The following is a 17510-nucleotide window of genomic DNA, read 5'->3' on the forward strand; positions in this document are numbered from 1 at the left end:
CGCCATAACAACACGTTGGAGACAGTTGGACCACATTGTCATCGCGGGGAAATGCGGCAGTAGAGGATCAGAAATAGAAGTGACAGAGCAGGAGTAGAGAGAGAGAAACAGAGAGAGATAGAGACAGAGAGATAGTGAGAGAGAAAGAGAGAAAATGAGGGAGAGAGAGAGGGATAGCGAGAGAGAGGAGAGAGAGAGAGAGAGAGAGAGAAAGAGAGAGAGTGTCACGATCGTCGACCGATGACACGGACCAAGGCGCAGCGTGATAAGCGTACATTTTATTTGTAGTACACCACACGAACAAAACAACAAACCAAACGATACGTGAAGTCCTAGGTTAACACCAAAACAAACCTTACGGAACAAGATCCCACAAATAAACTGGTGCCAACAGGCTGCCTAAGTATGGTCCCCAATCAGAGACAACGAGCTACAGCTGTCTCTGATTGGGAACCACCCTGGCCAACATAGATCAACACGATCTAGAAACAAAAACATAGAAAACAAAACATAGAAAATCCACACCCTGGCTCAACATATAAGAGTCCCCAGAGCCAGGGCGTGACAGAGAGAGAGAAAGAGAGCGAAAGAGAGAGAGAGAGATGAGAGAGATAGCGAGAAAGAGAGATCAAATCAAATCAAATGTTATTGGTCACATACAGTGGGGAAAAAAAGTATTTAGTCAGCCACCAATTGTGCAAGTTCTCCCACTTAAAAAGATGAGAGAGGCCTGTAATTTTCATCATAGGTACACGTCAACTATGACAGACAAATTGAGAAAAAAAAATCCAGAAAATCACATTGTAGGATTTTTAATGAATTTATTTGCAAATTATGGTGGAAAATAAGTATTTGGTCACCTACAAACAAGCAAGATTTCTGGCTCTCACAGACCTGTAACTTCTTCTTTAAGAGGCTCCTCTGTCCGCCACTCGTTACCTGTATTAATGGCACCTGTTTGAACTTGTTATCAGTATAAAAGACACCTGTCCACAACCTCAAACAGTCACACTCCAAACTCCACTATGGCCAAGACCAAAGAGCTGTCAAAGGACACCAGAAACAAAATTGTAGACCTGCACCAGGCTGGGAAGACTGAATCTGCAATAGGTAAGCAGCTTGGTTTGAAGAAATCAACTGTGGGAGCATATATTAGGAAATGGAAGACATACAAGACCACTGATAATCTCCCTCGATCTGGGGCTCCACGCAAGATCTCACCCCGTGGGGCCAAATGATCACAAGAACGGTGAGCAAAAATCCCAGAACCACATGGGGGGACCTAGTGAATGACCTGCAGAGAGCTGGGACCAAAGTAACAAAGCCTACCCTCAGTAACACACTACGCCGCCAGGGACTCAAATCCTGCAGTGCCAGACGTGTCCCCCTGCTTAAGCCAGTACATGTCCAGGCCCGTCTGAAGTTTGCTAGAGTGCATTTGGATCATCCAGAAGAGGATTGGGAGAATGTCATATGGTCAGATGAAACCAAAATAGAACCTTTTGGTAAAAACTCAACTCGTCGTGTTTGGAGGACAAAGAATGCTGAGTTGCATCCAAAGAACACCATGCCTACTGTGAAGCATGGGGGTGGAAACATCATGCTTTGGGGCTGTTTTTCTGCAAAGGGACCAGGACGACTGATCCGTGTAAAGGAAAGAATGAATGGGGCCATGTATCGTGAGATTTTGAGTGAAAACCTCCTTCCATCAGCAAGGGCATTGAAGATGAAACGTGGCTGGGTCTTTCAGCATGACAATGATCCCAAACACACCGCCCGGGCAACGAAGGAGTGGCTTCGTAAGAAGCATTTCAAGGTCCTGGAGTGGCCTAGCCAGTCTCCAGATCTCAACCCCATAGAAAATCTTTGGAGGTATTTGAAAGTCTGTGTTGCCCAGCGACAGCCCCAAAACATCACTGCTCTAGAGGAGATCTGCATGGAGGAATGGGCCAAAATACCAGCAACAGTGTGTGAAAACCTTGTGAAGACTTACAGAAAACGTTTGACCTGTGTCATTGCCAACAAAGGGTATATAACAAAGTATTGAGAAACAAGTTAAAACAGGTGCCATTAATACAGGTAACGAGTGGAGGACAGAGGAGTCTCTTAAAGAAGAAGTTACAGGTCTGTGAGAGCCAGAAATCTTGCTTGTTTGTAGGTGACCAAATACTTATTTTCCACCATAATTTGCTAATAAATTCATAAAAAATCCTACAATGTGATTTTCTGGATTTTATTTTCTCATTTTGTCTGTCATAGTTGACGTGTACCTATGATGAAAATTACAGGCCTCTCTCATCTTTTTAAGTGGGAGAACTTGCACAATTGGTGGCTGACTAAATACTTTTTTTCCCCACTGTGCATGTGTTTAGCAGATGTTATTGCGGGTGTAGCAAAATGCTTGTGTTTCTAGCTCCGACAGTGCAGTAATATCTAACAAGTAATATCTAACAATTTCACAACATATACCCAATACACACAAATCTAGACCCAGGGCCTCGAGCTTTATGATGAGCTTGGAGGGTACTATGGTGTTGAATGCTGAGCTATAGTCAATGAAAAGCATTCTTACATAGGTATTCCTCTTGTCCAGATGGGATAGGGCAGTGTGCAGTGTGATGGCGATTGCATCGTCTATGGATCTATTGGGGTGGTAAGCAAATTGAAGTAGGTCTTGGGTGGCAGGTAAGGTAGAGGTGATATGATCCTTGACTAGTCTCTCAAAGCACTTCATGATGACAGAAGTGAGTGCTACTAGGCGATAGTCATTTAGTTCAGTTACCTTTGCTTTCTTGGGTACAGGGACAATGGTAGCCATCTTAAAGCATTTGGGGACAGCAGACTGGGGTAGGGAGAGATTGAACATGTCCGTAAACACACCAGCCAGCTGGTCTGCGCATGCACTAGGGATGCTAGGGATGCCATCTGGGCCGGCAGCCTTGCGAGGGTTAACACGCTTAAATGTCTTATTCACGTCGGCCACGGAGAACGAGAGCCCACAGTCCTTGGTAGCGGGCAGCGTCGGTGGCACTGTATTATCCTCAAAGCGGGCGAAGAAGGTGTTTAGCTTGTCCGGAAGCAAGACGTTTTTGTCTACGACGTGGCTGGTTTTCCTTTTGTAGTCTGTGATTGTCTGTAGACCCTGCCACATACGTCTTGTGTCTGAGCCGTTGAAATGAGACTCCAGATAGAGAGAGAGAGAGAGAGAGAGAGAGAGGCACAGGCAGACGTGCAGATGGCCCAGCATTCAACACTTCAGTGCCACAATCAAGCTGTCAGGGGCGGATGAATAATGACGGGAAAAAAAACAATTAAGTACTTTGCACCCACAGCAGTAAGTAATTTACACTCCCACTTAACTGGAGGGAGAGCAAAAATCCAAAATAGGCCCTACCTTGGAAAGGTTTCACACATACTGTATCCCCACACACACATACATACATTTCCACACTCCACCAAGGATGACCTCTTATTAAAGTACAGTACGCCTGCTCGGCACGTGGAGCAGGCGACACACACAGTCTTGTACAGCTAACCTTGTGGGGACACACAATTCAGTCCCATTCAAAATCCTATTTTCCCTAACCCTAAACCTAACCCTAACCCTAACCCTAACCTGTACTCTTACCCTAACCTTAACCCTAACCCTAACCCAAAAACCTAACCTTAACCCTAACCCTAAACCTAACCCTAGCTCCTAACCCTAACCCTAGAACTAACCCTAGCTCCTAACCCTAACCCTAAAACTAACCCTAGCTCCTAACCCTGACCCTAAACCTAATTCTAACCCTAACACTAATTCTAACCTTAACCCTAAACCCCCTAGAAATAGCATTTGACCTTGTGGGGACCAACAAAATGTCCCCAGTTGGTCAAATTTCTTCTGGTCCCCACGAGAATAATTGAACATGTCCACACGCACACACACACAAACAAACAAACACACACACACACACACACACACACACACAGCAAGCGGGCAGGAACAAGACACAACAACGCATCCCAATCATTTCACACGCTCCTCGCTCAAACAAGCCACTATTAAGCAAAACCAAATTGCTTATTTTCCCCCTTCGCCATCGGAAATGAGGCATGGTGAGAAATAGAATGCATTGTTTTGCATACTAATAAGGAAACCTTGGAAATCCTCTCCAACTACAAGAGGAAGAAACACATTTCCTTATAGGTTCATGAGACTTCATGAGCCAATTAATGTATCTAAAGGCATCTGTGAAAGATAACTGAGCAACTGGCAACACAGAGTTGGATTGCTTGTTTTACTTTGGCTATCACTGTCGATTTGAGCTCTGTCTGATAAGCCCCAGTGCCCAGTAACAGTTTGCAATCTGAATTGGAAGCTTAGATGCACTATAAAAGCTTAGAGGCACCATAAAACACAAGGGGATCAAAATAGTCAGCATAGGCTACACAGAATATCCATTATACAGTAGGTTATTTGATTTTCTCTGTGTGTTATCCATATCAAACAGACAGCAGTAGTTTTCTAAAAGTGTGGGTGTATGCATTTCTGTTGTTGTTTTTCTATGCTTGCCAGATAAAGCACACCAGCAGCAGCATTCATATTGTTCATATTTCTCCAACACTGAACAATAAACACAAACAAATTGATTGACAATGTAATTAATTCTCCTTTCTTGTAAATGCAGAATGCTGCCAAAAGTTTTGGATCACCTGGTGGTGATCCAAAAGTGATTTTTAATAACTGATCACTTTTTTTATCCCCTATGCTCCTTGACAAAATCACCACCAGGTTTCCAGACTTGAAAAGCCTATCTTCTCCTTCACGTCCTTTGGTTACTAATATCACTCTGACTAAGAAGAGAGGGAACAAATAACGAACTAAACAATTACTGTACATCCGCCATTACATTACATGCCAACATGTCTGTCTGATCTCCTGGGTATGAGAGGAGAGCAAGGCAGAGGTTAAGACTGATGAGAGCGTAACGGCCATGTGTGTGGTGGTTTGATCTAGACAGGGATTTAGGGGCTTTCGTCTTTTGCTTGGATTTCCTGCCTGTCCATCAAGGAGGCAGCTCCGCTCGGCTCGCATCACATCCATGGTGATACCCTGATACCTTAATCCAGGCTGGCCTTTACCACGTGGCCCAGCCGGCCCATGCAGATAGGAAATGTAGATGGGGAATTGAGGGTGTCAATGGGGAAATGCCAGGATCAGAATGTGACATTGTCATTAACTCTCCTTTGTTCTTCAGTGTGTCAGAGAGCGGGGGGAGTAGGGAGATGGGGCAGGGGATACGTGACCAAAGGAAATCCACAGAGACCTTGAGGAGGACTTTACCAGGTCTAGAGTAATTGAATCACACACGCAAACGCACATATGCTACGCACACGTACATACACACGGATGGCATTCTTCATGATTACCATAGGCTACAACACTGTGTTTCATGTCTCTAAGGGGTCTATAAATTAACCTATAGTCATACTGTACTTTGTGAGTCATGTAAACAAGGCTAGCTAATTTAGTGGAGGTTATGAGTGCTTGCTACTCTCCAGAGGAGAGGTGTAGGGCCCCTGGCTCCACAGCCCAGCAGCTGTCTGCTCGCAGCTCTCCCAGCTCTCTCTTACACTGCTCTCTCTCTCACATCTCTCTCTCACAGCTCTCTCCCTCTCTCTCTGCTATTTCAGATTCAAATATTCATTTTTTCACCATGTATTATTTAAAAATGAAATCGTTCTGAAGCACCATGTATCATGTAGGACTGCTATCATTATCTAGAAAAATAATATAAAAAATGTACGACTAGCCTTAGGATTGCCTACAAAAATAAATTTTCCTAAAGACATTTCTCTAGAAATCGGACGCGCAATAACTTTTATTAGATGCATGAATAACAGAGGTAGCGTTGTATATACATGTAATGAAATGTGTATCAATCTTAGAGATGCATCAACTATACACTGAGTGTACAAAATATTAAGAACACCTGCTCTTTTGATTTCTATTTGCATTATATTTTTTTTACTGTGCTGTGATGTTTCACAAAAGTTCTGAACCTTTCTATTTTCATAGTTTCTACAGATTGTCAATTAAAGATAAACATTTTTGCTAAAACTATTATTATATTATTGATCGATTGACTATGACTTTTCAAAACACCATGACATAGACTGACCAGGTGAATCCATGTGAAAGATATGATCCCTTATTGATTTCACCTCAATCAGTGTAGATGAAGGAGAGGAGACAGGTTAAAGAAGGATTTTTAAGCCTTGAGACAATTGAGACATGGATTGTGTATGTGTGTCATTCAGAGGGTGAATGGGCAAGACAAAAGATTTAAGTGCTTTTGAACGAGGTATGGTAGTAGGTGCCAGGCGCACCTGTATGTGTGTGTCAAGAACTGCAACTCTGCTGGGTGTTCCATGATGTCATGACTTCCTCCAAAGCTGCCTCCTCTCCTGGTTCTGGCAGACTTCGGCGTTCGTCGTCACCGGCCTTCTAGCCACTGCCGCTCCTCATCTCATCATTCCATTTGTTTTGTCTTGTTTATTACACACACCTGGTTCATATCCCCTCATCAGTACCTGTATAAGTGTTCCCTCTGCCCCCTTGTCTTTGTGTGTGATTGTTTATTGTGAGGAGAGTGAAGCGCAGTTGAGCGCCGTGTATTTGCCATTGCCGGGTTATTTTCCCCGTATGCCTTGTTGGTTCCAGTGCGCCTGTTTTGCACACTGGAGTGTTTTGACGCATTACTGCGTAACTCTGTGGTTCAGAATAAATCCTATTATTCTGTGATTTACCCTCCTGCGCCTGACTCCTTCAAATCACCCATCACACACGAATTACAGTTTCCCATGTGTATCAAGAATGGTCCACCACCCAAAGGACATCCAGCCAAATTGACACAACTGTGGGAAGCATTGGAGTCAAAATGGGCCAGCACCCCTGTGGAACGCTTTCGACACCTTGTAGAGTCCATGCCCTGACGAATTGAGGCTGTTCTGATGGCAAAAGGGGTGCAACTCAATATTAGGAAGGTGTTCCTAATGTTTTGTACACTCAGTGTATACACCGATTACTCATGTATGAATTGTATCGACGATCATCACCCAGTGGTTTTGTTTGAAAATAACCGAAGTTCTGTTGTTAAATATACACTGCTCAAAAAAATAAAGGGAACACTTAAACAACACAATGTAACTCCAAGTCAATCACACTTCTGTGAAATCAAACTGTCCACTTAGGAAGCAACACTGATTGACAATACATTTCACATGCTGTTGTGCAAATGGAATAGACAACAGGTGGAAATTATAGGCAATTAGCAAGACACCCCCAATAAAGAAGTGGTTCTGCAGGTGGTGACCACAGACCACTTTTCAGTTCCTATGCTTCCTGGCTGATGTTTTGGTCACTTTTGAATGCTGGCGGTGCTTTCACTCTAGCATGAGACGGAGTCTACAACCCACACAAGTGGCTCAGGTAGTGCAGCTCATCCAGGATGGCACATCAATGCGAGCTGTGGCAAGTAGGTTTGCTGTGTCTGTCAGCGTAGTGTCCAGAGCATGGAGGCGCTACCAGGAGACAGGCCAGTACATCAGGAGACATGGAGGAGGCCGTAGGAGGGCAACAACCCAGCAGCAGGACCGCTACCTCCGCTTTTGTGCAAGGAGGAGCAGGAGGAGCACTGCCAGAGCCCTGCAAAATGACCTCCAGCAGGCCACAAATGTGCATGTGTCTGCTCAAACGGTCAGAAACAGACTCCATGAGGGTGGTATGAGGGCCCGACGTCCACAGGTGGGGGTTGTGCTTACAGCCCAACACCGTGCAGGACGTTTGGCATTTGCCAGAGAACACCAAGATTGGCAAATTCGCCACTGGCGCCCTGTGCTCTTCACAGATGAAAGCAGGTTCACACTGAGCACATGTGACAGACGTGACAGTCTGGAGACGCTGTGGAGAACGTTCTGCTGCCTGCAACATCCTCCAGCATGACCGGTTTGGCGGTGGGTCAGTCATGGTGTGGGGTGGCATTTCTTTGGGGGGCCGCACAGCCCTCCATGTGCTCGCCAGAGGTAGCCTGACTGCCATTAGGTACCGAGATGAGATCCTCAGACCCCTTGTGAGACCATATGCTGGTGCGGTTGGCCCTGCGTTCCTCCTAATGCAAGACAATGCTAGACCTCATGTGGCTGGAGTGTGTCAGCAGTTCCTGCAAGAGGAAGGCATTGATGCTATGGACTGGCCCGCCCGTTCCCCAGAACTGAATCCAATTGAGCACATCTGGGACATCATGTCTCGCTCCATCCACCTTTAGTCCAGGTCTGGGAGGAGATCCCTCAGGAGACCATCCGCCACCTCATCAGGAGCATGCCCAGGCGTTGTAGGGAGGTCATACAGGCCACACACACTACTGAGCCTCATTTTGACTTGTTTTAAGGACATTACATCAAAGTTGGATCAGCCTGTAGTGTGGTTTTCCACTTTAATTTTGAGGGTGACTCCAAATCCAGACCTCCATGGGTTGATAAATTTGATTTCCATTGATCATTTTTGTGTGATTTTGTTGTCAGCACATTCAACTATTTACATTTACATTTACGTCATTTAGCAGACGCTCTTATCCAGAGCGACTTACAGGAGCAATTAGGGTTAAGTGCCTTGCTCAAGGGCACATCGACAGATTTTTCACCTAGTTGGCTTGGGGATTAGAACCAGCGACCTTTCGGTTACTGGCACAACGCTCTTAACCACTAAGCTACCTGCCGCCCCAACTATGTAAAGAAAAAAGTATTTAATAAGATTATTTCATTCATTCAGATCTAGGATGTGTTGTTTAAGTGTTCCCTTTATTTTTTTGAGCAGTGTACATGATGTAATAAACAATGCATTGAAACGACTGCAAATAACTAGTAAATTGCCCTTTTTTCACTGGCTTTTCCTAGTAATTCAAAAAGTACACTTTGACACTTGCTCATGAACATAGGAATGTGATACTACTACTGTATTATGCAAAGCATAAAATAATTAACCAATCATACAAATGTACCATTATCCATAATAACGACCATTAACACATGTTCCATCAACCTTTCAGCCACACAGAATGTGCCCTCAGATTCCTCAGCACCTGACAAATCACCAAAACAAGCCTGCAGTCTGCCTAACAATAACCACGACCCTGCGTGTAGACTGCTGTGTATGTTCTATCTCCATGCATGGACAGCTCCTGTCCTGTGACGGCGTCTCCTCGACCTGTGTCTCTTCAGTGCACAAGAAAACAACCTCCTTTACACCACACACTCCTAAAGCTACCATTCAGCTATCTCTCCAGGTCTGATCTGGTGTGTGTTTGCGTGTGCTTGCATGTATCAGAGCCATCTCTCCAGGGAGCAGCATTGCAACCAGCTGAACCCCCTAAGACCCGTAATACCCCAGCTATTTTTACCCTTGCGCTCTAGCACCAGCCCTCAGCCCTGCGCACCACCAAGCACACACGCACACACACACACACACACACACACACACACACCTGCTGATGTGGTTATGTGAGAAAGACTCCGACATGATGTCGAAAGACAACCTAGAGACCATAGCTCCCAGTATAGCCAGGTCACACGTGATACAAGTCAGTATTCAACATCCATCCATGTCTGAGGACATCGGGAAATGACGTGGAAACTGGCCACTAGTGTCAACAGTAGGTTATGCTAGGGCATTGTGGACAGGGATGGCGGATGGACGTATGCATCTGCCTCTGATTCCAAAGGGTGCATGTTCAAATCCAGCGATAGAAAGTTGTTTTTGAGATTCCAAAGGTTGTAAGTTCGAATCCCAGCGATATAAAGTTGTTTTTGAGATTCCAAAGGTTGCAAGATTGAATCCCAGCGATAAAAAGTAGTTTTTTAGATTTTTGTTTTAAGCCCATCCCAAACCTTAACCCTTACCTTAAGCATTCGGAGTTAATGCCTAACCTTAAGATTTCGGGGTTAATGCCTAAACTTAACCCTAACCTTAAAAATTCTGAATTAATGCCTAAAATTAACCTTAAACATTTCGAAATTTGAAATAACTTAGAAATTTGACTTTGAGAAACATGGATGAATGTCTAATTCTGACGTGAGACTGTGAGAGCTACTTGCCCAGTAAGGCTTTTTACTTCTTACTGTTCAGTGTTCTTAGTGTGTCAGCACTCCTTCTGTCTGTGTATAGTAAATATCTTGTCACAGGATATTGTGGTCATGGGAACTGTCAGGTAGAACAAATCTTTTTTTAGCTGTCTAAGCTTTGCTTTTGTGAACCACGGAACACATTCAGTGTTTTACGTGGGTTCTGCTCAAATTGGTTCTAAATGTTACATAATATACAAACGTCTGGGCCGTATGACTTTGGATTCGGGTTTATTTTTAGGGAATATTATTGTTATGCTTTTTAAGTTAATATTTTCCTTTCACTCTTAATTTCTAATTTCAGAGTTAAATCCCAGATTTACAGTACATTGATGTACAGCAGCCTAACCACAGATTTAATTTATGTTGTAGCAATCTATGTTTTCTGTTTTCTTTGGTATAGCCTTATAATTACAGAGGAAAAACAATAAAGACTTCTAACATACTGAGTTCATCTGTTTACCTGTGTCATTTTAGTGAAAGAATCAATACAAATCCTTGACAGTAGATAAAAGACCATGTACTGAAATGTATATTTATATTGGCTGAAGTTCAACCAACACATAATCCCAATGAATAGTGAGTCGGTTTGGCAGGTAGGTGCTCTCTCTCTCTCTCTCACACACATCATACACTATGTTTTAACCAGGAAATACTGTACGTCCATTTGCTTGCCACTTATCCCTCTGTGAAACAGTGACTCTACACTGAGAACAGGTCTGCGTCCTGGTTTTCATCCGAAATGGCACCCTATTTCCTGTGAAGGCCCTGGTCAAAGGTAGTGCACTATATATGGAAAAGTAATGCCATTTCAGACACAGCCCTGGCCTGATGTATTTAAAGGTCTAGTAGTGATGAATCCTCTGTGCTATGTGGCAGCGGGCTGCAGTGGGAGCAGGGTGGGAGCACCATCAGTCTCTGACCACAGTCCCCATGGGAATGGGTTGCCCATGTGACCGATGGCCTGACCCAGCCGTGCTAAATCACAGTTGGTTTGCATCTCAAATGGCACCCCATTCCCTGATTTAGTGCACTACCTTTGACCAGGGACCAAAGGGCTCTATATAGGTAAGAGGGTGTCATTTGGGACGCAGACTTGATCAGATCACCACCATTACAGAGCTCACGGCTCCAAGAGGTAATGAAGTATGACTGGGCCATATTCACCATTTAGAAATTATCTCTATCCACCAAAATAGCACATATCATTATTTTTTCGCCTCACTATACGGAGGCCCTGCTGTTTTCAGTGAAATAGTCTAACTGTGCCTTACAAAGTAGGTACTTTAACAACCATAGAATAGGATTGTATGTATCACACAGCATAATATATTTTTATATAGTTATTTTACACTGTAGACTGTGTTGTTGTTGTTTAAGCCTAATTAGAAAGTGCAGTAAACCTCTGCAGTAAATTACAATGCCACTGATTTGTAAAAAGGGGTCTGGCTAAGCCAGGGGACACCCGGTTTGTCTGTGCTTGACTTATTACAACCCTGTAAACTGGCAGTTAAAGCATTATGAAGCAGAACAATAAGGGGCCCAATAAAGGGTTTCAGCTTCACGGGAGGAGCAGACCAGACAATGGCCAAGCTAAGCTGGATGGCAGTGATCACGCTCCTCCTCCTCCTCTACCTCCTCCTTCTCCTTTATCACCTCCTCCTCCTCCTCTTGTCCCACCTCCTCCTCCTTCTTCTCTAGTCCACACTAGTTATTATTTTGCGGTCATGTGGTCCTCTGTAGCTCAGCTGGTAGAGCACGGCGCTTGTAACGCCAAGGTAGTGGGTTCGATCCCCGGGACCACCCATACACAAAAATGTATGCACGCATGACTGTAAGTCGCTTTGGATAAAAGCGTCTGCTAAATGGCATATTTTTTTATTTTTTTATTACCAGGAAACAGGCAGAATGGGCTCTAATTGCCCTTTTAACTGCTGTGTAAATCCAGGCCATTGCAGAGCCCACAATCAAAGTATAATTTCCCCATGAAACGAGGCCAGTCTGTCTGGAACACTGGCTCAGACTGTTGGAGGACCAGCTAGCTTCAATTGAAACAGATGGACATGCACCCTGAATTCTGGAATACATCCAAAAACACAAATATCCTCCTTCCCCAAAATACAAACCCAATATTACCAACAGGAAGTGGCTCTTTGTAGCTATTGGATATCCTATCATTCTTAAAAACAAAGAGTCAAAATAGAGCCATCAGCTGTAGTTACTAGACTAACACCTAGCCTATAGGTGTTTCTGTGCTGACTGAGGCAGCATCTAAGAGTAATCACTGATCACCACTATGTCCATTGTCCTCTAACCAGACACTTAATCTGAACTCAATGAATCAATGATGCAGAACTGTTGATCACATTCTCCCTTCACGTTGAAATACATTCACTAACCCAGTGTCCTGAGAGACACCTATAGTATGAAAAACACCTCAGTACCCTGACAATCCAGTGGCACTGAATAATCTATTGCTCCAGAAGGTCTATAGGTTTAATCCCAAATGGCACCCTATTCCCAATATAGTGCACTACTTTTGACCAGAGCACCAAGGGCCATGGGCACCAAAGGAAATAGGGTGCCACTTGGGATGGACACAGATTCCTCCTGCTCATCGCTGCCAGAATAAGCTGCCAGTCAAACAGTGTACCTGCAGTTGTGCTGATTTGTCTGTAAGCTTCCGAATGCTGATTGATTCTCGGCTGAAGACTTAAGCATATGATTGATGCCACATATTTATTGTTCACACGACTGCCTCATGCTGACAGACGGTCTGTCCATGGTCCATCATCATGTGGCTACACTAACAGTCAGGGATGGGCTGTCTGTCTGTATTCATTGATAGACCTCTCAAATTGATTATTTACCGATGATGATATACAGTTGGTTAACAGTTCAGATACATTGAATGTTTCATTTCATACCTTGTATTCTACCAGCCAGTTGCATTGAGAACACATTCTTATTTAGGACCATGATCTTCAGAAGCCAGCAGAAGGTTGCAGGTTTGTTGGATAGTATGTTGTGGATCATCCCTGAACAGAAACATACCTGTATAAGATAATCATTAACAAGACAAATCCTGGTAATGAAAGCACAAACAGTATGTAGGCAGTGGTGTAAAGTACTTAAGTAAAAATATTTTAAAGTACTACTTAAATAGTTATTTTGGGTATCTGTACTTTACTTTACTATTTCTATTTTTGACAACTTTTACTTCACTATTCCTAAAGAAAATAATGTACTTTTTACTCCATGGATTTTTTCTGACACCCAAAAGTACTTGTTACATTTTGAATGCTTAGCAGGACAGGACAATGGTCCAATACACACACTTATCAAGAGAACAACCCTGGTCATTCCTACTGCCTCTGATCTGGCGGACTCACTAAACACAAATGCTTCATTTGTCAGTTATGTCTGAGGGTTAGACTGTGCCCCTGGCTATCGATAAATAAATAAAACAAGAAAATCGGGTTTGCTTAAGTGGCTTGCAAAAGTATTCACCCCCCTTGGCATTTTTCCTATTATGTTGCCTTACAACCTGGAATTAAAATTGATTTTTGGGGGTTTGTATCATTTGATTTACAAAACATGCCTACCACTTTGAAGATGCAAAATATGTTTTATTGTGAAACAAACAAGAAATAAGACCAAAAAAAACAGAAAACTTGAAAAAGATTGAGGTCTGGGCTTTGACTAGGCCATTCCAAGACATTTAAATGTTTCCCCTTAAACCACTCGAGTGTTGCTTTAGCAGTATGCTTAGGGTCATTGTCCTGCTGGAAGGTGAACCTCCGTCCCAGTCTCAAATCTCTGGAAGACTGAAACAGGTTTCCCTCAAGAATTTCCCTGTATTTAGCGCCATCCATCATTACTTCAAATCTGACCAGTTTCCCAGTCCCTGCCGATGAAAAACACCCCCACAGCATGATGCTGCCACCACCATGCTTCACTGTAGTCTCATCTGACCAGAGTACCTTCTTCCATATGTTTGGGGAGTCTCCCACATGCCTTTTGGCGAACACCAAACGTGTTTGCTTATTTTCTTCTTTAAGCAATGGCTTTTTTTCTGGCCACTCTTCCGTAAAGCCCAGCTCTGTGGAGTGTACGGCATAAAGTGGTGCTATGGACAGATACTCCAATCTCCGCTGTGGAGCTTTGCAGCTCCTTCAGGATTATCTTTGGTCTCTTTGTTGCCTCTCTGATTAATGCGCTCCTTGCCTAGTCCGTGAGTTTTGGTGGGCGGCCCTCTCTTGGCAGGTTTGTTGTGGTGCCCACTGACAAAGACATGATCAGTCTATAATTTTAATGGTAGGTTTATTTGAACAGTGAGAGACAGAATAACAACAACAAAAAATACAGAAAAACGCATGTCAGAAATGTTATAAATTGATTTGCATTTTAATGAGGGAAATAAGTATTTGACCCCTCTGCAAAACATGACTTAGTACTTGGTGGCAAAACCCTTGTTGGCAATCACAGAGGTCAGACGTTTCTTGTAGTTGGCCACCAGGTTTGCACACATCTCAGGAGGGATTTTGTTCCACTCCTCTTTGCAGATCTTCTCCAAGTCATTAAGGTTTCGAGGCTGACATTTGGCAACTCGAACCTTCAGCTCCCTCCACAGATTTTCTATGGGATTAAGGTCTGGAGACTGGCTAGGCCACTCCAGGACCTTAATGTGCTTCTTCTTGAGCCACTCCTTTGTTGCCTTGGCCATGTGTTTTGGGTCATTGTCATGCTGGAATACCCATCCACAACCCATTTTCAATGCCCTGGCTGAGGGAAGGAGGTTCTCACCCAAGATTTGACGCTACATGGCCATCGTCCCTTTGATGTGATGAAGTTGTCCTGTCCCCTTAGCAGAAAAACACCCCCTAAGCATAATGTTTCCACCTCCATGTTTGACGGTGGGGATGGTGTTCTTGGGGTCATAGGCAGCATTCCTCCTCCTCCAAACACGGCGAGTTGAGTTGATGCCAAAGAGCTCGATTTTGGTCTCATCTGACCACAACACTTTCACCCAGTTCTCCTCTGAATCATTCAGATGTTCATTGGCAAACTTCAGACGGGCCTGTATATGTGCTTTCTTGAGCAGGGAGACCTTGCGGGCGCTGCAGGATTTCAGTCCTTCATGGCGTAGTGTGTTACCAATTGTTTTCTTGGTGACTATGGTCCCAGCTGCCTTGAGATCATTGACAAGATCCTCCCGTGTAGTTCTGGGCTGATTCCTCACCGTTCTCATGATCATTGCAACTCCACGAGGTGAGATCTTGCATGGGGCCCCAGGCCAAGGGAGATTGACAGTTATTTTGTGTTTCTTCCATTTGCGAATAATCACACCAACTGTTGTCACCTTCTCACCAAGCTGCTTGGCGATGGTCTTGTAGCCCATTCCAACCTTGTGTAGGTCTACAATCTTGTCCCTGACATCCTTGGAGAGATCTTTGTTCTTGGCCATGGTGGAGAGTTTGGAATCTGATTGATTGATTGCTTCTGTGGACAGGTATCTTTTATACAGGTAACAAGCTGAGATTAGGAGCACTCCCTTTAAGGGTGTGCTCCTAATCTCAGCTCGATACCTGTATAAAAGACACCTGGGAGCCATTAATCTTTCTGATTGAGAGGGGGTCAAATACTTATTTCCCTCATTAAAATGCAAATCAATTTATAACTTTTTTGATCTCTCACTGTTCAAAAAACCTACCATTAAAATTATAGACTGATCATTTCTTTGTCAGTGGGCAAACGTACAAAATCCATTACATGAAATCCAAATTAAAATCCATTTAAATTACAGGTTGTAATGCAACAAAATAGGAAAAACGCCAAGGGGGATGAATACTTTTGCAAGGCACTGTAAGGAATTTGAAATTATTTCTACTTTTACTTTTGATACTTAAGTATATTTTAGCAATTACATTGACTTTTGATACTTAAGTATATTTAAAAACAAATACTTTTAGACTTTTACTCAAGTAGTATTTTACTGGGTGACTTTCACTTTAACTTGAGTTATTTTTTACATTTACATTTTAGTAATTTAGCAGACGCTCTTATCCAGAGCGACTTACAGTTAGTGAGTGCATACATTTTTCATACTGGTCCCCCGTGGGAAACAAACCCACAAACCTGGCATTGCAAGCGTCATGCTCTACCAACTGAGCTACAGTGGACCACATTTTCTATTAAGGTATCTTTACTTTTACTCAAGTATGACAATTGGGTACTTTTCCCACCACTGTATGTAGGTGTGTAGGCCTATATATGTTCACTTCAAGTGTCTAGGCCTACAGTGCATTTGGAAAGTATTCATACCCCTTGACTTTTTCCACATTTTGTTACATTACAGCCCAATTCTAAAATGGATTAAATTGTTTTTTCCCCCTCATAAATCTACACACAATACCCCATAATGACAAAGTAAAAACAGGCTTTTAGAATTTTTTGCAAAGTCATTAAAAATAAAAAACGGAAATATCACATTTACATAAGTATTCAGACCCTTTACTCAGTACTTTGTTGAAGCACCTTTGGCAGCGATTACAGCCTTGAGTCTTCTTGGGTATGACGCTACAAGCTTGGCACACCTGTATTTGGGGAGTTTCTCCCATTCTTCTCTGCAGATCCTCTCAAGTTCTGTCAGGTTGGATGGGGAGCATTGCTCCACAGCTTTTTTCAGGTCTCTCCAGAGATTCCTTCTTAATGCGTTTGAGCCAATCAGTTGTGTTGTGACAAGGTAGGGGTGGTATACAGAAGACAGCCCTATTTGGTAAAAGACCAAGTCCATATTATGGCAAGAGCAGCTCAAATAAGCGAAGAGAAATGAAAGTCCATCATTACTTTAAGACATGAAGGTCAGTCAATACGGAAAACTTCAAGAACTTTGAAAGTTTCTTCAAGTGTAGTCGCAAAAACCATCAAGCGCTATGATGAAACTGGCTCTCATGAGGACCGCAACAGGAAAGGAAGACCCAGAGTTACTTCTGCTGGAGAGGATAAGTTCATTAGAGTTACCAGCCTCAGAAATTGCAGCCCAAATAAATCTTTCAGAGTTCAAGTAACAGACACATCTCAACATCAACTGTTCAGAGGAGACTGCGTGAATCAGGCCTTCATGGTCGAATTGCTGCAAAGAAACCACTACTAAAGGACACCAATAATAAGAAGAGACATGCTTTGGCCAAGAAACACGAGCAATGGACATTAGACCGGTGGAAATCTGTCCTTTGGTCTGATGAGTCCAAATTTTAGATTTTTGGTTCCAACCGCCGTGTCTTTGTGAGACGCAGAGTAGGTAAACGGATGATCTCCGCATGTCTGGTTCCCACCATGAAGCATGG

Source organism: Coregonus clupeaformis, chromosome 30 (genome assembly GCF_020615455.1).
Source record: "Coregonus clupeaformis isolate EN_2021a chromosome 30, ASM2061545v1, whole genome shotgun sequence".
NCBI lineage: Eukaryota > Metazoa > Chordata > Actinopteri > Salmoniformes > Salmonidae > Coregonus > Coregonus clupeaformis.